The sequence below is a fragment of the Triturus cristatus genome, chromosome 7 (assembly GCF_964204655.1).
Source record: "Triturus cristatus chromosome 7, aTriCri1.1, whole genome shotgun sequence".
In the NCBI taxonomy this organism is placed as follows: Eukaryota; Metazoa; Chordata; class Amphibia; order Caudata; family Salamandridae; genus Triturus; species Triturus cristatus.
The window spans coordinates 1,695,899,363-1,695,923,442 of NC_140590.1; the positions used below are offsets into that span (position 1 = coordinate 1,695,899,363).

The 24,080-nt window shown below is 46.8% G+C and overlaps 1 protein-coding gene across 1 annotated transcript in view; it reads left to right on the forward strand.

Moving 5' to 3' along the window:
* Positions 1-229: 229 nt before the first annotated feature.
* The window catches only part of LOC146812800 (solute carrier family 2, facilitated glucose transporter member 1-like), a 161,410-nt gene continuing 137,559 nt past the window's right edge, over positions 230-24,080 (forward strand). The window contains exon 1 of the mRNA XM_085614622.1: positions 230-397. The gene's annotated coding sequence lies outside the window, so the exon portion shown is untranslated. The remainder of the gene's footprint in view (positions 398-24,080) is intronic.

Below are 24,080 nucleotides of genomic sequence, written 5' to 3' on the forward strand. Positions count from 1 at the left end.
AAAGATGCACAAAGCAAGGTAAGAGCTAGAGAGAGAGAGAATCGCACACAGAGGGCCAGGCGATAAGGCTACTCATAGCAAGAAAGTGAGAGGGAAGGAAGGGGCACGCAGAGAAGGAGAGGGAACGGGGCAGCGACCGCGAGAGAAGGTGAGCCAGACGTGGAGAGAGAAAGGCAGAGAGGAGTTCAGGAAAAGAGGGGTGGGGGCACAGAAATTGTGCGTAAGTGAGAAAGCGGGTGGAGGCAGGCCACGGGGTGAGAGGAGGACAAGACGTATTCGAGAAGCGGAGGAGAAGGCCTGAAAGGGAGCACACAGCGGACCCCGAGCACCGGCAGGACAGTGGCCTTTCACTGCCCAGGAGCGGACGTCTGGAGGCACCCCCCGGGGGTGGGTGGAGGTAAGTAGGCCTCGTCCCCATCAGCCCTCGAGCGGCAAGAAGAAACCACACCTCCCTGGGACCTGTTAGTCTGTCCATCTGTTAGACTGACGCCCATCCCCCTCCTTGTAGTCACTTCAAGGGCGAAGCACCGGACCATGGGGTGCAGGGGACCCCAACACTTCGAGCGGGGTAGGGGAGGATCTTTAAGCTCAAAGCCAATGAAATATCTGTGAGATTTGGGGGCCCCCTCATCACATTCTGCACGGGTTCCATCATTTTGCATTACACCACTGAGCCCTCTATCACTATAGTGATAGTGTAATACTAGAGTGTGGAGTGTTACATGTGGAGGGTGCCCCTGCTTGAGTCTGGCGGCCCCCTGCCTGCCCCTGTTCACTGGGGGTCTTTTAGGGACATGTACTTGTGTTTCTTTGCAAACGTGGCCGGCGGTGCTTCCGGAAGAGGCTGGTGTTTCACCCCATCATAGTGAAGCGGACTGCGTTGCACTCAGGCGCGCAACACCCATTGGACTCACAGGGCTTCAGCCCCCCCCCCCCCCCCCCCCCCCCGTCGTGTGTGGCAGCCCGGGATGAGACCGCTTCTCGGGCAGACACAAAGCCGCGCCCGAGCACTTCACAGGTCATTAAAAGCCCATTTGCATGTTAATGAGGCCTCGCTGTTGTTTCACCCCTTCTAAGAGCCCCTGCAGCTCAACTCTGCCTAGATTCAGCCCCCCACCCCCGAAATCAGCGCCACTTTGCCTACTGTTTAAAGATTCAGCCCCACCGAAATTTTTGCTTAGCCCCCCCCGAAATTTGGCTCTAGTTGCGCCTCTGGTTGCACTAGGAGAGGATTTCTAGTAGCCCTCCAGGGGGGTTTGGTGGTCACTTCTGGTGAAGTTTGGGGTTCTGTCCCGGTAAAGGTTATTGGTGGTATGTGTTGCTCTCTCCTGATGGTGTTTAATGCTCCCCTCTCAGAAACGGAGTCCGTTGCACTAGGAGAGGATTTCTAGTAACCCTATGGCGGGGTTTAGTGGTCGGTTTAGTGGTCACTTCTGGTGAAGTTTGGAGGGTTTCTGTCCTGGTGAAGGTGATTGCCCTCCTGGGGTGGTATGTGGTGCTCTCTGCTGATAGCGTTTGGTGCCGTGTTGTAAGGTAAAATGACGCCCCCTTCCAGATATGATGTGAATGTGATGAGCCTCCCATATCTGACAGATATCCATTGAAGTTGAGATGAATAGGGGAGCACTGAAGGGTTGAGGGGCCCCTGAAGGTTTGGGTCCCCCACCGGCACCTGGTTTGATGCTCCCCTCTCAAAGAGGTGCTTAGTCCATTGCGCTCGGAGAAGATTTCTAGCTACCCTCCGGCGGGGGTTGGTAGTTAGGTCTGGTGAAGTTTGGAGTTCTGTCCTGCTGAAGGGCATTGGTCTGGAGGTATCTGTCTTTGGATGCCGGTCCCTTGGACTCTCTAGCCACCCCAGACGCAGAACCATCTCCTAACGCATTCTGGACAATAAACAGCGAAGCATGCTCCTAGGTAAATAAGCATTTGCAGTGCAATCAGTCTCGCCATTGGGAACTTATATGTATTTTGCTATGCAGCACATTAGCCGGGGTGCTGAAACATCTAATGTTCTTTAACATGGAAGGAAAGTAAGCACCAAACTTCGTGACACACCAGGTATGGGAACAGATGGAGAGAAATATTGCCTTTCAGCGAGGAAATGGTATAGTCAAAAGCTCTGTTTTTAGTATAAAATCAGGGCTTTCGGTGGTCATATCACTGAAAATACAAGATTTGAAAAAAATATTATTGTCTACGGGTGCTTCTGGAAGACAGTTTCTATTGACTGGAATCTAGAGAATGCTAAAGTGATTCTGGTGTTTTACTGACCTCTGCTGGTCGTTTTCTATCAAGAAAGTTAAATAGAGGCATTTGCTAGACAAATTAAAAAAATAAAGTCCCTCAGCAGAAAGCAATTCTGGTATTTTACTGACCTCTGCTGGTCGTTTTCTATCAAAACAGTTAAATAGAGGCAGTTGAACAGAAAAAAAGTCCCTAAGCGGAAGTAGACAAGTCCTAGGGCTGATCTCCAGAGCCCACAAAGTACATACACATATAAGTATATACTTAATTATATACTAAAATATATATACTAAAGTATATACAAGAGGTCTCGAATGCTCGACCTAAAAAGCAGTAGCAGAGGACCAGATGGAGCGAAGAGGAGAGGGAAGGTATTACGAGTGGCAGGGAAAGGGACCGGGTTCAATTGGAGCGGGAGAGATGTACATTTAAGGCCGGTTACAGATAACATGCGAGCTGGGAGGATAAAGGGTCGTCATCCGGCGCGGAGGATCCGATCCTCACGAGTCATGCCTTGGCGGTAATTGCCTTCATGAAATGTTAACTTGAATCCCACATTTGTGGGCTGGAGACAGGCCTCTCAGCCAACGCGGGGCCCTCTGGGAATGGGAGCCCCAAGGGATGAGGATTAGAGGGGTAAATCTAGGCCTTCCTAGTCTTTACTTCAGTTCCCATAGGCCTCCAACAGGGGCTTACACTTCACTCTCTCTACCTATATCCTCACCTCAATTACTAATCATCTTTCTGTCTCCATTCGTGGATTGTGGGTCACCTTTTTCCCCACACCATGACTAGGGTTGTCCTTGTTGTCAAGGCTGATATAATTTTTTAAGTTTACGTTGTTCTGAGGATTGTGGACGTAAATTTTCAAGTACAAATATTTGCATAATCCCCATTCATAAATGTAAATTTATGCCAAAGGAGTAAAAATATATTAGGCCCAGTAATATGTTATTTAGCGCAACTTTGCTAATACAATCACAAATGTATTTACAATATATACACAATTCATTCTAGTGTGTGTGTATATATCGGGTAATCATGTGCTATTATGATCATATATTGCAATCAAGGAAGGGGTTCTGATGACATCATCAGCAAATGGGCCAAAGGCCGAGCTGTTTGTAAAGGTCACCAAAAACCTGTGAGGGCAATTTAAGAACATTTGACTTGTTCTGTGGTATTTTTAGATCATGTTTACTTTGGTGCAATAAGCATGAAGACATTGTTTTCAAACATGGAGTTGTTTACCATAAGTTAAATACTGGCATACACTTTAACTGTATTGAAAAGAGAAGTATAAAATAATGTACAGAAGAACAGAGATTACAGGAAAAACTGCTTTTCTTTCTTAAAAACATACCCTGGGTACTGAAATCAGAGACTGTTGCAGCTACTTTAGGCTTTGATTAGCTTTTACAGATAAACTGCCAATTAAACCGTGAGCTGTGGCTAATACCAAGGCTTCAAGCTTCTCATGCAATGTTCTGCTATCAGTAGGTTCTGGTCGTGATTTTAACATTCCAGTTTTTTAAAAAGTTTTAGCGAAGCGGCATAATTAAGCAGTGGGTAATGGTGAACCTCTGCTGACGCAGTTATGTGTAATTTCCAGAAAATTCGGGGACTATTTCACAGATCCTTGTGAAATATTGTATTTATACCAAACGATAATACAGTTTATGCAGTAAAAGCACCCAAACATGCACTATGAACCTTCTGCCAGTGTCTAGCGTACAAACATTCCCACAATACCTGCAAGCACAACAATAGTTCCAGTCAATTCACTACGTGGATTCTCATCTCAATGGCACCTAGGTATTCTCACAGCCACTGCAGCTACATATATATGTATCTCTTGCTCGGACATTTACGTATATATAGTTTCAAGTCAAACAGGTAAGGTATGTTGAAGCATATCTAACCGCACAGCGTGGGAAGGGGTTTCATGACTGCTCCACCGCCCCAACAATTTTGATCTATGGTAATACAAAGCATAACACTTGGCTGATCTGCACGTATACGGCGTATTTTAGTACCTGCAATGCAAATACTCACAGTTCCTATATGTACAACTATTTGCACAGAACCTGCAAGTAAATATACTGTCCGAACCCATGCAGTACGAGCATTCATAGCTGCTACTCGCAGGTGCACACGCTGTCAAATAAATTCCCTGTGGAACCCTGTATCCTCAGTCCCTGCAGTTACACATTCTTTTGATTTAACTATATTCTGAGGACCCTGGGGTGTAGAAGGGTCTATATTCTTAAAGTCCTTGTGGTAATAATATTTGTAGTCCGTGAAAGCATGTGCATTCTCAAAGTCTCTGTAATATATATCTGGGGTACCTGCCAGGTACGGTAAACGGAGTCACAACAGCACTAAAGCTTCAATTCCACGGCTTGTAAGTAACACAAAGGCCACAGATTTGAATCTTACAGATGCACTGTATTTTCGGGGTCGCTAATGAGTGCTATTTAATAGGGACACCAGTTATTTACAGCGCCTAGAAAACACTGCATAAAAGACAAAGGCAATACACCAAACTTATAAAGTGACATGTTTCACAGAATAACATATCCAAATACAAAGGCGCATTCAAGCTTAAGGTGACATAAAGCCCATTGTCATCTTTAGTTTTACCAGAAGGTGCATTGTCACCTGGACGCCTTTCTTTAACACAGGGTGCACTCTGGGAGATGCAGTCCCTGTTCCGATAAACTGATCCAATTGTACTAACATCTATGAAAACAGCGATCTGTACAAAGGAAAGCCAAGGCTAGAGAAATGGGGTTCAGGTAACCTCACAAAAACCAGACTATTAACTGCGACCCGCCACATTCACGTGCAGACATACATGCCGATAACTCTCTCGTGCACATACAACATACAGGCCGGTCAAGGAAGCAGCCAGACATGCCTTGCACAAATATGTAAAAATACAGAACTATCTATTCCACACACCTGTGAAATTGTTATTAATTAGCACACATACAGCTGCATCGGAGCCATAGGTAGAGACCTAACCATACCCATACAGACCTATCACACTTACTGATATAGACGTATCAGTCTGATACGTATGATATATGAACACTCTCCAAGCACACACCGATTAAATACACACAATCCAACCTATCCCATTCACACACATATCTTATGCCATGCACACAGATTTTTCATTCCATACTGATTCATACATGCATCACATACATATATACCATGCACGTACATAATTACCTTGCACACAGACCGATCACATGCACACGCAAACACAAGACTCCCCACACGGCTCCAGGCAGACCATATACCTGATCATTCGCAGACACTGCAGACAGGCTACGCTTCACAGGCTGCCCAGTACATCGACACAGAGAGACTCTTCGTACCCCGTGCCTGCTTTTACACACACATTCCAGGGCCTCTTACCTGCGTTAGTGGCTCTGCGCATTGTGACACAGGTGCTGGGTCTGACCACCTCCGCTGGCTATGGGCTGCACAGTGTCTCTGCTCTCAAGGCCTTTTCGTGTTTTTTGGGGGTTTCGGGGCAGGACGCCTGCCTGTTTAGCTTTATGCTGAGCTTTTAATGGAAGAGAATGGGAGGTGCCAGCTTAGCCAGGGTGACATCACCCTTAGCCAATCAGAGGCAACGCTTATGATAAACAAGCATTCGCAATACAATAGGACTCGCATTTACGTGAGACCTATTGCATTGGAAATGGGAGTGCGGGAGGGCGAGAAGGCACGCACGGGAGTGCGGGGGAGGGGGGCGGGGTGGCCTAGAAGTCACGGACTGCGGGAGGGGGGGGGTAAGAAAATAGTGTTCGGAGTAAAGGGGCCAGTAGCCATGGAAGGATACAAATGACGACATGCTGTAATGAGGAGGGATTAACAAGCCTAAAACCAATTGGAAGGTAGCATTTATCACCTAAGCCAATGAAAAAGATGACGGAGAGTGGGTGGAGCTTTCACGGAGCTTCCATGCTATACTGAATACTGCATGCCTCGCAAAGCGAGCAGCGCATGCGCGCTGCCGCTATAGGCTCGACCTAAAAACGACTGGGAGTAATGTTATAATAGTGAGTGTTGGCATAAATTAAATCCAAAAGCGCGTTTTTGTGCTTGAAATGCTTCTGTCAGGACTGCACTGTATAGTAGGGCAAATAAAGTGAAATTTTCTGTAGAGACTGCACCCTGTCTGGACTCTGGAGACCTGACCGTGCCCCCTGAGACCAAGCTTCGAGGATCTATGTGAAGTAATTGTTTGTCAATCCGCGTTTTTGCCTCTATTGAAGAGCAGAGGCTGCGGTGAAATAATTTTGTTTGTCATGTCAGGTGAGGCCAGTCCGTGTACATAAAGCACTCTGTCGTACCTACGTTTAACTTTAATTGATGCATTTAATCCACATAGTTTCCTGCAAGGCCTTCAATTCATGCTCCAAGCAATTATTAAGTTTTGTGCACATGTTCTTCTCAGACTGCTGTTCCTCTTAACATTTAATATATCTTAATATCCACATTTATAAAGCGCAAACAATCACCCGTAAGGGTCTCTAGGCGCTTGGGGCCAACGGGAAGATTAAGCAAGATATTGCCCAGAGTGACATGGTGCTGGGCTAATCTGCCACCGGCGCCAGGGATGAACCGTGATCCCCAGATTCCGGAGTCAGTCGCCCTGGACGCGGCGCCACACCTCTTCCCTAGAAATATTTCTTTTAATGTGACTGCTTGATTTATCATGTCATTTGTACACTTTGCAAATCAGCAGTAGTGAAAACAGGTACTAATTTAGCTCTTGAAAATCAACTATACAAAATGATTGTTCATTGATATTAAAACCGGAGACAAGACAGGAGGTTACAAACTATGTCAGTGGAAAACATGGGCTCAGTTACCATTTGCCCTACTGAGCAAATCGTGTGATCTTATGCAAATGTTTTTTCACTGGGTTATTTTCCTTCACAGCCAAATCAGAGGGAACTAGCCAGGGCCTAATTCCTGAAAATAATAAATGTAGGGGCCCTAGGTTTTTCTTACCGGTCTAGTGGGGCTTCCGAATCTCGAGGTGGTTCCATCTCATGCCTCTTTTCCCACCACACTCGTCCTGTTTTGTTACCTCACTCTCTGTAGGTTCTATTCCACTATTGCCTTCTCCCTTTGTCGCTGTTTTATATCCTTGTCTCCCTCCTTTTTTCTCTCTTTTCTGCCTTTCTCTTGTGTAGATTTATTTATTTATTTATTTAGCGATTTGTAGAGCGCCTGGTGACCCGAAGGCATCCCTGCGCTTTAACATTGTAGAGACCAGAGGGGACAGGCGACCTTTTTTTGGGAACAGCAGCGTTTTTAATTTTTTCCGGAACAGGAGATGGCTGGGTTCCGTCCTCAGAGGGCGAGGAAGTGAATTCCATCCGGAGGAGACTTTTACAGAAAAGCGACGGCCGCCGGTGCGTGCCTTCCTGTATCTAGGGACGTTGGCCAGCCGCTCATTGTCCGAGCGTAGGGATCTGGGGGCTTTGTAAGGGGTGACCAGGTCTCTCAGGATAGCAGGGCCAAGACCATTGAGAAGTTTGTGTGCGGTGCACAGGGCCTTAAATTCTACCCTTTGTCGAATAGGGAGCCAGTGGAGGGCCTTGATCGCTGGTCTGGCTGAGACTCTGGAAGGGAGATTCAAAAGGAGCCGGGCAGCTGCATTTTGCGTGCGCTGAAGTTTTGCCATGGTGGCTTCCGGAGCTCCTAGGTAGACCATGTTACTGTAGTCTAGCCGCGCCAGGATCAGACCTTGGACCAGGAGTTTCCTAGATAGGGGCGGAAGTAGTGGAAGGATCTTGCGGATGGAGCGCATGAGCCCGAAACAGATGCCTGCTGTTTTGGCTGCTTGAGTTTTCAGCGACAGCTCGGGTTCCAGCCAGACTCCTAAGGTCTTGATTTCTTGTTTCGGGGTGGGAACTTCCCCGAAAACATCTGGCCAGACCGATGAGGGGATGGATGTCCATTGCTTGCCCAGAAGCATGACTTCTGTCTTTGAGCCGTTTAGCTTGAGCGATGACTCGCACATCCAGTGGTGAATTTCCTGGAGGCAATTCAGTAGGTTGTCTGGGTGTTTGTCAAGGTGTGAGAGAGAGACGACCAATTGCGTGTCGTCCGCATAACTTACTATCTTGATCCCGAAGGAGGCGACGACATCCTCAAGGGGGGCCATGTAAGCATTAAACAAAGTGGGGCTTAATGAGGACCCCTGGGGGACTCCGCTCAGGAGGGGGAGGGAGGCAGAGTGTGAATTGCCATCCCATACCTGGAACGAGCGCCCTGAAAGGAAGGATTCTATCCAAGTAATCGCGGAGCCTGCGAGCCCTGCCACGGCCAGCCGATGGAGAAGGACACGGTGGTTAACCGTGTCAAAGGCTGCGCTGAGGTCCAGGAGGATCACTGCCACTGACCCTCCTGAATCCAGAATGCACCTTGCCTCTTCGATGACAGCGAGAAGGGTGGTATCTGTGCCGTGGCCCGGGCGGAACCCAGTTTGGGACTGCCGCAGAAGGTTGTTCGATTCTAGAAACTGAGACAGTTGCCCATTGACCAGTTTCTCTGCCATTTTGCTGACGCATGGAAGGAGTGAGATTGGTCGGTAGTTTGCCATGTCGGCGGGGTCCAGATGAGGTTTTTTTAAAAGTGCCTTAACTACTGCGCTCTTCCAACTAGGGGGGACCGAGCCTTGAGAGAGCGAGATGTTTATTAGTTCCGTGATCGTGGGCACGATGGCAGGGGCTACTGTTTTCAGGAATCTAATGGGGGCGGGATCCAGTGGGGAGCCGCTTTTCATTTTCTCCATGGTTGAGCCTACTTCGTCCAAAGTTACTGCCCTGAAAGCGGTCAGCTAAGGATGCCTGTTGTTTCCTGTAAGGTTGGTAGATGCATCATGGTCCGTGGGGTTCAGCAGGCAGGGAGGGGGGAGGGAGGCTAGGATCTGGGCGATTTTGGAATTGAAGTAGGTTGCCAGTTCGTCACTTCTATCCGCTGGGAGTGTGTTGGAGGAGGGGGGGGATGGTATTTTCAAGAGCTCTTTGGCGATGAGAAAAGATTCTCTTGCCGAGTTGGTGGAATTTTTTATTCTGGTGTCGTAGTGCGAGGTTTTAGTGATTTTCAGAGTTGACTTGTAAAGTCTCACTGACCTCTGATAGGCTTCCTTGCTGGCGTGCAGCCAGTCTTTCCTCCATAGTCGCTCTGCTTTTTTGCAGTTCTTGCGGAGAGACCGTAGTTCCGGGGTGTACCAGGGGGCTGAACCTAGTTTCCCGTTTTTGTCCTCACGGGATTTTATGGGGAGGATGGAGTCCAGTGATGTGGAAATCCACTCCCTGAATTTACTATCTGCGGTGACCGGATCTTCGGAAGGGGTGGGGGTAGTAGAGTTCAGGGTTGTGGACCATGCCTCCGCGGAGAGTCTGGCCCAAGCCCTGTGCCTGGTATAGGTCCTGGGTTTGTGGGGTTTCTTAAAGGCTCCTGGTAATTGAAGAGGGACCATGAAGTGGTCCGTCCACGGGAGGGGGAGGGACTCTTTGGCTTTGAGGGTGGGGATGTTAGTAAACACCGGGTCGAGCAAGTGGCCTTTGATGTGTGTGGCTCCAGAGTTGGTGAGGTGGAGACCATAGGCAGCCAATTCTGAAATCAATTCGACTGCCCCTGTGTCTAGGGGGTCATCGAAGTGTATAATGAGGTCTCCTAGTATCGAGAAGTTAGATGTGGAGTGGGCCTGAGACGCTATGGACTCTAGGAGAGCGTTGGTAAAAGGGCCCGCATGGCCAGGGGAACGATAGACTAGGAGGCCTGACAATGAGCTAGTCGGCGCTAGCTGGATTGTGAAGTACAGGCTTTCGGAGTCCAGGATATGAGCGTCATTGGTTCTACAGGAGAAGTAGTTCCGGTGGATGATGGCCAGTCCTCCTCCTCTGCCTGATGGACGAGATTGGGACTGGATGAGGAATCCCGGAGGGAGGGCTAGCACAACATCTGAATCCGAATGGTCCGTGAGCCATGTTTCAGAGAGGAATAGAATGTCTAGCTCGTGGTCTTCCATTAGGTGGTTGATGAGCAGCGCATGCATAGGGAGTGAGCGACAATTCAGAGTAGCCAGTTTCAGTGTCGGAGGACTGCCGGGAGACCTAGGGAGTTGCAGCTGAGCTGGGCGGCAGAGTGAACAGTTAAAAAATGGTCCTTCTAGCCCGTGAACATAATTGCATGAACTGTCATTGGAGGGTCTGAGACTGAGGAGGTCCCGACGCGAATAGCTTACCCTACTGGATGCTGGGTCCGGCATGGGTTCTGACCCTGAGCCCGGCCGAGCACGGACGGGCGCAGAAGGGCTTGCCTTAAGCGCGCCTTCGGCGCGCAAACGGCGCTCCCGCTGCGCTCGTCCGCTGCGCTGGTATGGCCGACACATTTGAGGCGGGGAGGGGGAGGGCGTGGCCTCGTTGTGGGCGTGTCTACGCCTTCGAGCCGCGATGGCGGTTAGAGGGGTTTCCCTGTCTCAGCGATAAGATCCGCGGTATCAGGGTTTGTCAGGAGGGCTGCTCGGCGCGTTTAGCAAGCGCTTCAAGTGAAGGTGAGTTCGTTTTTAAAAGCAGTGACAAATGCAGGTACATTTTTTAAAAACAGAGCAAAATACAGTCCTCCGGCTTCCGCCTCAGAGGTCAACAATAAATAATAATGAGGAGCGCTTTCAGTCAGCGTTTAAGTAGTGCTCGGAGTGGGCGTGGCCTCGTTGTGGGCGTGTCTACGCCTTCGAGCCGCGATGGCGGTTAGAGGGGTTTCCCTGTCTCAGCGATAAGATCCGCTGTATCAGGGTTTGTCAGGAGGGCTGCTCGGCGCGTTTAGCAAGCGCTTCAAGTGAAGGTGAGTTCGTTTTTAAAAGCAGTGACAAATGCAGGTAAATTTTTTAAAAACAGAGCAAAATACAGTCCTCCGGCTTCCGCCTCAGAGGTCAACAATAAATAATAATGAGGAGCGCTTTCAGCCAGCGTTTAAGTAGTGCTCGGAGTGGGCGTGGCCTCGTTGTGGGCGTGTCTACGCCTTCGAGCCGCGATGGCGGTTAGAGGGGTTTCCCTGTCTCAGCGATAAGATCCGCTGTATCAGGGTTTGTCAGGAGGGCTGCTCGGCGCGTTTAGCAAGCGCTTCAAGTGAAGGTGAGTTCGTTTTTAAAAGCAGTGACAAATGCAGGTAAATTTTTTAAAAACAGAGCAAAATATCAGAGGTCAACAATAAATAATAATGAGGAGCGCTTTCAGTCAGTGTTTAAGTAGTGCTCGGAGTGGGCGTGGCCTCGTTGTGGGCGTGTCTACGCCTTCGAGCCGCGATGGCGGTTAGAGGGGTTTCCCTGTCTCAGCGATAAGATCCGCTGTATCAGGGTTTGTCAGGAGGGCTGCTCGGCGCGTTTAGCAAGCGCTTCAAGTGAAGGTGAGTTCGTTTTTAAAAGCAGTGACAAATGCAGGTAAATTTTTTAAAAACAGAGCAAAATACAGTCCTCCGGCTTCCGCCTCAGAGGTCAACAATAAAAACGTCTAATGATGAAGCATATGTCCGCTCCCCCCCAAAAAAAAGTAATGGTGCCCACCGCCTTTACTTCTAGGCACACTGGGGAGCAACTTGATGTGCATTAGTACTTAAAAAGCACTGTGCAAAAAACAGTGGCGGTTGGCATGTAAGAAGAGTGGTGAGGCAGGGGGTGGGGAAGGGGAAAAAATACAAGTAAAGAAATACATTTAAAAGAAAGAATCCCACTTACCTTCTTGGCATGATATCCTTCTCCTCGCTCTGGTCTTCTCCAGGCAGGCTCCAGGAAACTGCAGTAACCAATCCTGGTGCTGCTCTCATGCTGCAAAGAGAAGCGCTGGGATTAGAGGGAGTGGTCTCTCTTGCTGCTCCCGAGGGCACTGGAGCCCTATGCTGTCTCTAACCCAGCTGTTTAAACGTAGAGTGCCGTGCCCATCACTGCTGTCTGTACTGCCTCACTGGAAGCAGCAGAAAGCCCCGCCCCCCGTCCTGACTCTCGGCTCGGGACGGGGTTTGAAACATAAACTGGTAATAAATGAACTTTATTACCATTGTATTTTTCTATCTCTGGGGGCATTTATTTAGAGGAGCGACGCTCCTCTGCCTTAACTGAGGATTCCTCACCTGGCAAAAAACCTCGCTCTCATATTGTTTCTTAGCCTATACTGAGGGCCACTGGAATGAAGTGATCCAGGTGTGGAAACCTTTTCCAGATTTGCTGCATGTGCCACATAATCCACCATCTTCAGCACAATTTACGGGTTCTTTTAGAATACATTCTTTTTTATCTCACGGGGTCGAAAAATTTGCAAAAATACTGCATTTCTAAAGCAACCAGCCCCAGACACATTGTGATAGTTTACAGGTTACCTTTCAGTTGTTGATGATTGCTGAATTTTAATGTTTGCCCAGATGGTGCTAAGATCCCACACTGATGGACTAGTGGAAATGCATTTGTCTACAGCAGTAACAAAAAAGAAACACATTTAAATATAATTCCAACAGGGACACAGAAGGTTTCCTTCCTTTTCATGAACATGTTTTGTTTCATTCTTTATGAAAATTCATGTTCACGCCACAGACACTGTTCTCAAAGCAGCCGTTTCAAGAGGGCACTTAGAGTTTTTAAGAATTACAAACACTTGCTTTAAGGTCTGAATTTTAAAGGGCCTTGTAGTGAGTCATATATATGCTAAATATGTAATGTGCAATACTCCTGTTGAAGGCTGTTTCTAAATCAAGGATATGTTTAAAGACGCCCTATAGAAGAACCATTCCATAATCTCACAGCTGAAGACCAGGTTGAAAACATATCTGAGATATGCAGAGTAAGGAAGGTGCACCTTTTACGACTAGAAGTGTGTGCATGTCTTTCAGGATGAAAAGTGAGTGCATGTCTTTTAGGACGAAAAGTGAGTGCATGTCTTTTAGGACTAAAAGGGAGTGCATGACTTTTAGGACCAAAAGTGTGTGTATGTCTTTTAGGACTAAACGTTAGTGCATGTCTTTTAGGACAAGAAGTGTTTACACATCTTTTAGGACTAAACGTGAGTGCATGTCTTTTAGGACAAGAAGTATGTGCATGTCTTTTAGGACGAAAAGTGAGTGCATGTCTTTTAGGACGAAAAGTGAGTGCATGTCTTTTAGGACAAGAAGTGTGTGCATGTCTTTTAGGACTAAAAGGGAGTGCATGTCTTTTAGGACCAAAAGTGTGTGTATGTCTTTCAGGACTAAACGTTAGTGCATGTCTTTTAGGACAAGAAGTGTGTGCACATCTTTTAGGACTAAACGTGAGTGAATGTCTTTTAGGACAAGAAGTATGTGCATGTCTTTTAGGACTAAAAGTGGGTGCATGTCTTTTAGGACTAGAAGTGAGTGCATGTCTTTTAGGACGAAAAGTGAGTGCATGTCTTTTAGGACGAAAAGTGAGTGCATATCTTTTAGGACTAAAAGGGAGTGCATATCTTTTAGGACCAAAAGTGTGCGTATGTCTTTTAGGACTAAACGTTAGTGCATGTCTTTTAGGACAAGAAGTGTGTACACATCTTTTAGGACTAAACGTGAGTGCATGTCTTTTAGGACAAGAAGTATGTGCATGTCTTTTAGGACGAAAAGTGAGTGCATGTCTTTTAGGACGAAAAGTGAGTGCATGTCTTTTAGGACAAGAAGTGTGTGCATGTCTTTTAGGACTAAAAGGGAGTGCATGTCTTTTAGGACCAAAAGTGTGTGTATGTCTTTCAGGACTAAACGTTAGTGCATGTCTTTTAGGACAAGAAGTGTGTGCACATCTTTTAGGACTAAACGTGAGTGCATGTCTTTTAGGACAAGAAGTATGTGCATGTCTTTTAGGACTAAAAGTGGGTGCATGTCTTTTAGGACTGGAAGTGAGTGCATGTCTTTTAGGACCAGAAGTGTGTGCATGTCTTTTAGGACTAAAAGTGAGTGCATGTCTTTTAGGACTAAAAGTGAGTCCATGTCTTTTAGGACTAAAAGTGAGTGCATGTCTTTTAGGACCAGAAGTGTGTGCATGTCTTTTAGGACTAAAAGTGAGCGCATGTCTTTTAGGACTAAAAGTGAGAGCATGTATTTCTTTGCTCACATTACCTTGGGTTGTTGGTGTCATTTCTTTCTCAGTTACCTCTAGAATGCTACTTGCATGTCCTTGTTGTAGCTTCTTACCGCGACCTGGAAGTTATCACCTACGGTCCGGGAGGAAGTGCACCTTTAAAGTGATGATGCTGTAGGGAAACTGAAAAAAAGACTATTCTAATGCCAATTTCAAGATGAAGACTTGAAAATTCTCTAGGGGCCGTGAAGGTGTAATGGTTCCTATGTGGTTTTATGTGCCCCCATATTAAGTGCTGTTATAAAATTACTGTTAAGAGGGTGGTGTTAGGAACAAAAGGCGAGTCTCGATGTTGTGCTTCATGTGGTCAATACAAACCTCTATTAAGGGATAAGACAGGTTTACCACAGCAATGTGCAGTATTATGTAAATGCAATGTCATTATCTTGAGCGCCCATTATAATGAAGTTGTCATTGTTTCTGTGTTGTCTATTCACCCATAATGTACGGGTTAAGACACGTGTTTACTGGTGATATTTTGTTTCGTGTACAAACGGGTCACTCTGCTGTTTTAGTATTAGTTGTTCAGTGTTTTAATGACAACCAATGAATATTGTCATTTATTCCTTTGTCATATGTCCGTAAACGGTATACCCAATGTTGTTCCTTCTCGAATAGAATTCTTTCTGCTTTGGGTCTCCTTTATTATCTAGAGTTTCAATGACGACCCATTCCATGTCCTTCATGGTGTGGTCATGTTCAGAAAAGGGGTGCTCATGCGTGTGGTTGATTTTTTACACTTTATTTTACTGCGGTACTCACAAATTTTTCACTTTATGACACGTCATGCCTATATATTTCAATTTGCAAGGGCATGTGATCATGTATATCATATACGTCGTATTGCAATTTGTGGGTTGTCTCAGTGACCAAACAATATTATCAGTGAAATGTAAAGTGTTGTTTTTTTTGGTTAAGTGACACACGTAACAGTGGCCACAATGGTGGTGTCCTTTTAGAGCTTGAGACATTCACGGTATCAGGCTTTACTGCCTCATATTTAGTCTTGGTCTTGTGTGGACAAGGATGTCCCAAATGTTTTTTGTTCTCCTATTGGCAAATCTGGGTTTGGGCCATTGTAGGTTTCCTGACATGAGGATGTTCCAGTTTTTGTTAAATAACTTCTTTACCTGGTTCAAAGGAAGCTATGTTGCACGTAGTTACACAGGAGAGGATATCAATCAACAAGCTTTATTTCGACATGTAATATCATAAAAGCACATTTACACGTAAAAACACAATTCAGTGAAATACATTTAAGAACAAGTCGTAAAAAAAGGTTTTGAATACAATAAATAGTTAAAAAATATATTAAACTTAAGCAGCTTTGTGAGTATTATAAAATGTTTAAATTAATCAGATAGCCTTCTGCCTGATCAGCCATGCCCAGCCGAGGAATTTAGCCACCCCGCATGCTATGGTAATGTTGGCATCAGTCTTAAGAATTCTGAGTGCTACAGAGTGGTCCCTCATCCCCAGCTGCAGGCACACAGGTTTAAGCCATTTCAATCTGGGTTTTAGATAAGCTGGGCATATAAAAAAAAATGGGAGATATTCTCAATTGCGCCTGGACAATTTGGGCAGTCAGCGGAAGTTTGATGCGGGGGATTCCACCTGCTAATACGGTCACGGAGGGGAAGGGTCCCAAACCTAAACTGGACAAAAAGCGATCTATCCCTAGGCTTCGTGATAAAATCTAGGTAAGGTTCCAGGCGGGGCATAACCTTGTGTTGGCGAAACTCCTCAGTGAGTCTGCCTGGGTTTAGATCCCTCTGCTCCTGGAGATTGGCCCATAACCAAAAGGCTCTCTTAGTAGCTTCCTTTGATAGCGGTGCCCCGGAGTCCCAAGCGGTTGTGAGGCCTATTGCCACCAGAAGCTTCTTTATGTTAGCAAGCCAACCTATTTTATGGGCTCCCTGAAGGTTCATAACCTCTCTTAGGCCATCAGCATATCTGGAGAGCTCAGGGGTGCGACATATCCGTGCCCAATATAAAAGAGGACGCAGAGTGACTAGGTCTTTGATTGATCGCCGTCCCAAGTCACTCAATAGTGGCTTGGTTGGGGTGCCCCTTGGGAGCGACACAAGCTCCCTAAAAAACGTATTTTCTCCATTAACAAGTGCATCAACACAACCAAAACCCCATAGTTCTGCACCGTAAAGGGCACAGCCTACAGCTTTGGCAGCGTATATTTCCAAAGCTGGAACGATGGGTTTAGTAATGGAGGCACGAAATTTCCTCCCTATGGCTCCCATTACCCGCCTATGGTTTAGGATCATTTTATCAATGTGAGGCTGCCATTTGAGCTTGTCAGAGATTCTAATCCCCAAATAGTCAAACTCTCTGACACGCTCCAATGGCTTCCCTTCAAGAGTCAAGGTGGATCTAGATGATCTGCTCGGGTTGAAATAGAGGAGTTTAGTTTTAGCAGTGTTAATAACAAGGCCCCTCAACTTGCAAAACAAAGAGAAACGGTCCAATAGTTTCTGTAATGCTGCTGGTGTTTTCGATATTAGAAGTGTGTCGTCCGCAAAAAGTAGTGCAGGAACTTTATCCCCCGCCAGGACAGGGACATCAGCATTAACTTCAAGCAGGAAAGAGACAACACCATTCACAAAAAGTGTGAAAAGTGTAGGGGCCAATACACAGCCCTGGCGAACCCCTCTGTTCACCGGGATTTTATGAGTTTTTTGCTCCTGAGACCCCCATCTAATGCAAGCATAGTTGCCTTCATGCATCCGGATCAAAAGATTCAGAATGTATGAAGGAATCCCCATCTCCTCCAAAATCAACCACAAGCGATCACGAGGGACCAGGTCAAAGGCGGTCTTTAAGTCGATGAACGCCAAGTACAGGCTGCCCTTGCCAATGGTGACCACCTTCCAGTATAGGAGCACCAGCCTGAATGCCTCCTCGATCGTGCTTGTTCAAGTCCTAAAACCCGCCTGAAACTGTGAAATTATATCATTATCATCAGCCCATGCGTGGATCTTCTCCAGGAGGACCCTACCAGCCAACTTTTGACCAGTGTCAATAAGACTAATTGGGCGATAGTTGGCTGGGTCCCCCCTTGGACCCCTCTTGTAAATGGGGATTACCTCGGCTCCCTTCCAAGAATTCGGTACCGGCGAGCCCTCCAGCAGAGCATTAATAAAAAGCTCAAAGTAAGAGGCCCATCCCTCGACATTGGCTTTAAATAGGTCGCCCAGGATACCATCTGGACCCGGGGCCTTTGCAGAGACAATCTTCTTAATTGCTGCCTCGACCTCCCTTTTCTCTATCTTAATAAATGAGGTCTGAACAGGATCATAAGCTGTGATCGCAACTCGGGGACATGGGTCACCCGTTTGCTCATCCCCTACATATAATTTCCTGAAGTGCTCAAACCATTCCCTATCTGTTATGTGGTTGGGAATTTGGTCCTGTTCGCAACTATTAGATCTTCTCACTGTAGCCCAGAAGAGCTCAGCGTTTTTTGAATGGCACGCAATTGTTAGGCTATCCCAGCGCAGCTCTTCCCATTCTTTCTTTGCAGCTGCGAGGGCCTGCCTATAAAGCAGTCTTGCCAGCCGAACATCACCCGGATAATTAGATTTAATGGCGAGGACCAGGCTATCTTTTTTCAATCTACAATCCCTGTTGAACCACTTCTGCGCTGGCTTGGCACTCGACTGACGCTTTTTGGTGTGGTCTAGAAATAAAGTGCCGATCGAATCAATGGTTTCCACGTAAACTTTCACTGCAGCAGCAGGGCCAACCTCATCCCTGCAAACTGCAGAAAGCTTAAGAGTCTGATCAGCAAGTATTTCTTTGAGAGTGGTTAGTTTTACGTCACTCAAAATAAATTTAGGCCATTTAAGGAACTTTTTACAGTTAGATGGTAGTACTATCTTGGTCAGCATTCGTGTTTCAGGAATGGGGATGAGCTCTTTCCCATGCCACACTTCTAACATTTTAAGGGACAAAACGTTGTGATCGCTATTTATTGTTGGTATAATAACCATGTCTACAACAAATTTCCATGCCCTCCTGTCAACCATAATATAATCTATTCTGCTTTGGGAGGGTACCCTGTTAAAGGTATTGGCTCCCAATGCATCAGAAATTGTGCGCCCATTGGCAGCTCTTAACCCAAATTCTAACGATAGAGCATTTATTTGGATGACAACTGGTGACCATCTCTTCACTGGCATGAGTGACAATGACGGAATGCCCCATCTAGCATCCTCATCATAGATTCCTAGGATGTCATCAGTTGCAAGGGGCTCAAATGAACAATTAAAATCACCAGCAACCAGAAGAAGGGAGTCAGAGGGGCAACAGTGGAGCAGATCTGAAAGGGCTGAGATAGTACGAGATTTTGCACCCCCTTGTGTTCCTCGTACATATACGTTAAAGAGTTCCCAGGTATAGTTGCTCTTAGAACACTTGATGGAGAGTCTCATTACATCTAATGTGGGACAAGTGTGCTGAGTGATTTTAAGATTAATTTCTGCCCTAATCCATACCATGAGTCCACCAGATGGGCGGCCTCGCCCTATCGAGATGGCTGGAAGAAAAAAACATGAAAAGCCCGGCTTGTACAGTGGCTCAAGGCTCCAGGTTTCCTGGAACATACACAGGTCATAACCGTCAATAAAAGCATTCCAATCCGGAAGAGAAAGCTTGCTGCGCAAACCTGCCACATTCCACGACGCAAGCTTAAGGTGGCTGGGAGAACCAACACAAGGAATTGGAATGCTTGGGGGATGATCCAAATGTAGAACAGTGTTATTAATAACCATCTGTATTGGTATGACGGGGATGGGTAGTTCTGGACCCGGAGATTTTAATGATGTTATAGAACCAGAGGTACAGCAACCTAGCGGAAGCAAAAGACTAGCTGATGCTCCCCCTCTACCCTGGAGTCAATCAACAGCCTCCAAGCTACTAAAACGATTTTGGGTGACAATAGAACCTAAGGGTGATATGGGTCTGAACCAGCCCCCTTGCGGGAACCCCCTCCAATTCCGCTGAACCAATGTCCACCCATCCATTAATGGAGTAAAATGACCAGGGGGATAAAAATAGGTCAGAGGAAGAGAACGTATAGATGTTCCTGAGCTAGGGTGTCTCCAGTTACAAATATACTCCACTATTTTGGGGTCGTTAAAGTTGATTAAGATGTAATCCCCCCTTATATTTTTAGCCAAGTGACCTACCCATGGGACCCTCCTAACCATGAGTATTTTACACACTGTATGCATTGGGAGTGGTCTATTTTTATTGAGCTAATGCACAACCCTATTCTTTAAAGTTGTAGGAGATTCGACTTCATGGTTGCCCAATTCGGGGACCCCTGTTAAGATTACCACAAAAGGAGAAACCTCCGGGGGCAGATTTGGAATGTTTTCCCCCCTAGAGATCTGGGGGGAAGTGATCCTCCCGTCCTCCTTAGGCTGGAATATGTCATGCTGGGGAGGTTTAAAGGCAGGAGGCACAACTGTACCCTTAGTGACTTCAGTTGGGGCCTGATGATCTATAAACAATGCTGTGGGATCATTTAAAAAAGGCAGAACATTTTCTGCTCTGGCAGTATCCAATAGTTTGGAAGCCCTAGGGTGGGGAACGTACTTTAAAAAATCAGCAATTCCCCCAAGACCTTGCTCAATCCTCGATAAATGTTGCTCGATTTTAGAAATTCTGTCCTCCATAGGACGAAGGAGAAGCCTAATAGTATCGTAAATATTGGGCATCTCAGGGACCACTCCCTCAACCTTATCATCTACACTGGTCCCCCCGCTTGCAACTTGATGTGCCATTCTGGTGGATAATAGATGGTCTAAAGGTGCAACTTTGTTTGCTATGACAACAGTAGCAGGTTGCTCCTGTAAAGGAGGGGGTATTCCAGAGTTTCTAGCGTGGCTTGCAGCTTTCTGTTTCTTTCTGCCAGCTTTGCTCTTCCCAACATTGTTAGTATGGGGCCCTTGCTTATTTTTAGGAATAGCGCCAGGATTCCTCTCTCGTAATTGCCTGGTGCTGGGCTCTGGCACTAAACTGGAGGCAAACGGCAGAAAACAGGGGGATATCAACAATGAGTCTGAAACCATAGACTGGTTCCCCATAGAAACAGCGGTTGTGCCACTGGGTGTTAAATCTGTGGTCGGGAAATCAAGGTGTAAGCAAGTAGCATCATCACCATTTAGGGCTTGGTGAGCAGGGGACTGCACATTAGCAATATGACCCACTGAGGACCTCCTTGCCATCGCAAGGTCCTGTGAAACTCTGCGTTCCAACAACGTGATCTCTTGGTCAATGACACAGTTTACCTTGGTAATAAACTGGTCCATAGTGCCTGTGAGATGGACGTTGGCCCCTCTACCTCTAGTGTCTTTGGGGGGCATAGCAGAGCCGGCAAATCAATCAGAATAGTATGCTTACAAATCAAACAGGTACCAAAATTAGAAGAAAAGTTCCGGCTTTTACTGGTCTAAGATATATCCGCCCTTGGCCTTAGCGGGTGACCCTGTGCGCTTGTATCAGTTCCCCGGCGCTGGCTGATGGCGCTATTGCCAGACGCTGTGGCTTTAAGATGTTGGGAACAAGGTATTATTGGGGGGCCATTCCCATTTCCCTCGTGGTGGGCACAATACTACACCAACAGCTCCCAGTGAGTATCAACACGTGGAAAGTAGGCAGCTCGGGACCAAGTACATTGAAAAATAAAACCCCCAACGGCTGCACAGCACAGGAAATACACACCCAGCACTATCCCGTAAGGAATGAGCACGTCAGTACCTTAAGTCCTTTAGGCAGCGATGCGTTGTTGGGGGGGTGGCCCAGTCCAGCCAGTTCCTGTCAGTGACGGGCAAGGACGGGCCCACCCTTGGCCCGGGCTTCACCCGGGCGAGCCCACGCGCGTCCCGCGCAGCGGGAGGCGCTCTTCGTATTTATGGGCCTTGGCGCCCTGTTATGACGCTCTCCGTGCGCCTCGCACAGCCCCCTGGGTAATGCAGTCCCAAAGCAAGCCGTTCCCCTCACAGCGCTGGCACTGGCGGTTGGTTGCGGGAGACGCGAGACCCACAGCAGCAGGGCAGATCTCCAGCCGTTCCCCTCACGGCGTGTCTGGGTTCAAAATCAAGTAAGGCACTTCCCGCGCAGCGGGAGGCGCTCTTCGTATTTATGGGCCTTGGCGCCCTGTTATGACGCTCTCCGTGCGCCTCTCACAGCCCCCTGGGTAATGCAGTCCCAAAGCAAGCTGTTCCCCTCACGGCGCTGGCGCTGGCGCTGGCGCTGGCGGTTGGTTCCGGGAGACGCGAGACCCACAGCAGCAGGGCAGATCTCCAGCCGTTCCCCTCACGGCGTGTCCGGGTTCAAAATCAAGTAAGGCGCTTCCCGCACAGCGGGAGGCGCTCTTCGTATTTATGGGCCTTGGCGCCCTGTTATGACGCTCTCCGTGCGCCTCGCACAGCCCCCTGGGTAATGCAGTCCCAAAGCAAGCCGTTCCCCTCACGGCGCTGGCGCTGGTGGGTGGTTGCGGGAGACGCGAGACCCACAGCAGCAGGGCAGATCTCCAGCCGTTCCCCTCACAGCGTGTCCGGGTTCAAAATCAAGTAAGGCGCTTCCTATCTTTATCTGGTGTTTTCGGCGACACCTCAAGAAGGTTCTCGTGGTCTTGGTTTCTTGCTCTTTTCTGGCATTTGTTATTGATTAAGGCTCCCTGTTTTCCGTTTTTACTTATTTTTACAGATAAATACAGACAGAAAACATTTCTTTTTGTGTCTGTATTTATTTTTAAATGTGGATAAAAACGGAAATTAGGGTGCTTTTTGAGTAATTCTAAACACTGTTTGCCATGACTGTCAGACCAATAGATGTGTGGATTGATAGATAAGGGGGATAAAAAAGAAAGGAATTTTAGTAAAGAAGCTTTAACAGCGGTAGGTATGCACAAGGTTGATACTGAAATTTGCATATTTTTATATAATGCACTGATTTATCTTCTGCGGGTGTTCTCAGCACTGAAACCTGTCAGGCATTCAAACATGAGCGCATATTTATGGGTTAAATAAGTGTGGAAATATACTAATTTCAGCTTAATTTTTGCACAAACCCAAAATAAATATGGATAAATACAGATAAATTTAGCAAAAAATAAATATGGATAAATACAGACGGGAACGTCAAGAAAATAAATACCGTAAAACTGGGAGCCCTATTAATGATGGCTTGGGATATTGTCTATCCTTGAGTTTTATGCTTAACTTGCCTGCCTGTTGTTTTAAACCTTTATGTTGCTACAGTTCCTCCTTATCCTCAGGGATTGACTGTACGGAAGGTTTTCTCTCCGTGATCTTGGATTGAAGCTATTAAATGAGAGGAGATTGTTTTTGGCCGTGGGTTTATAGTAGGTCTTGGTGTATAATTTTGTGTTTTCTGTGTAGATGGTAATGTCTAGGAAATCCAGTGTTTTCTCATCTGCAGTGTAAGTGAAATTGAGAAAGTCATCTCTGGTATTGATCCATTTATGGAATTCTAGTAAGGTTTCTGGTTTAACCCCCCAGATCATAAGAACATCGTCTAAGTACCTTTTCCAGAAAAGGATCTTGGTCTTGAAGGGATTATTTTCATTCAGAATGTATTTTTCTTCAAATGTGCTCACATAGAGGCCCGCCAGACTGGGGGCGAATGTACTGCCCATAGAGGTCTCATGCGTTTGGAGGTATAGGGTTCCCTCATATTCAAAATAGTTCTCCATTAAGGCCAGGTGGCAGCATTCCAGGATGAAATGTCTCGGTGTCTTATGTGGCCAGTTTTCTCTGAATAATATCTCTTCAATAGCTTGTAACATGGCTTCTTGGTGGAGGCTCATATATAATCTCTCTATGTCTAGACCAACTAGACAGGAACTTCCTTGTTGGTATGATACATCTTTCAAGAGATTCAGAAGATCCTGAGTGTCCCTTAAGTAAGTGGGTTGTCGTTTAACTAGACGTGTCAGGTAGTAATTGTGACAGGGGTTCTAACACGGTATCCCTGATACTATCGGCCTCCCTCGAGGTGGGTTCCCGATCTTTTGGGTCTATGGTAAGGAATAGAAATAGAGCATCCATGGCTTAGTGGATCTTAGAAAATCTGCCTAATTGTTTGTGACGCACATGTTGGTCTCCGCCTCTTCTGTCATGATGTTAATAGTTCTTTCCAGTCTTTCTGTCGGGTCCTGAGAGATGATTCTTGTAGGACTTGGCCCTTTTTCCCTCATTTGTTTTCATTTTCCATGTTGATACAGATTCAGGGAACCATTTTAGCTACCCCTGAAACTTCTGTCTGAGGGCCTGAAGCACAAAATGGTGGTCACCTGGGACATCACCAGCATCCACTGGAACCTACCAGCACCTTCCAGAACATTCCAGGAGATTCCAGAACCCTGTGACAGTTGGAAACCGTTTAGAATGTTGGGAGGATAAGAGAGGCAGTTGGCAGTTGGAGCTGGCAGTTGGCACCTGACTGGTGAAGAGAGAGGAGCACAACAGTGAAGGAGGAAGGAGTGAAGCAGCAGGGGTGGAAACTTGTGCCTGGAGTGGGGTCCATAAACCCGCCCTTGATACTGGTCCCTACTGATGGATCCCAGCCTATAGCCCTGTGTGGGAAGAAGTCAGAAGAAAACCATCCTAAGGACCTGGACAGC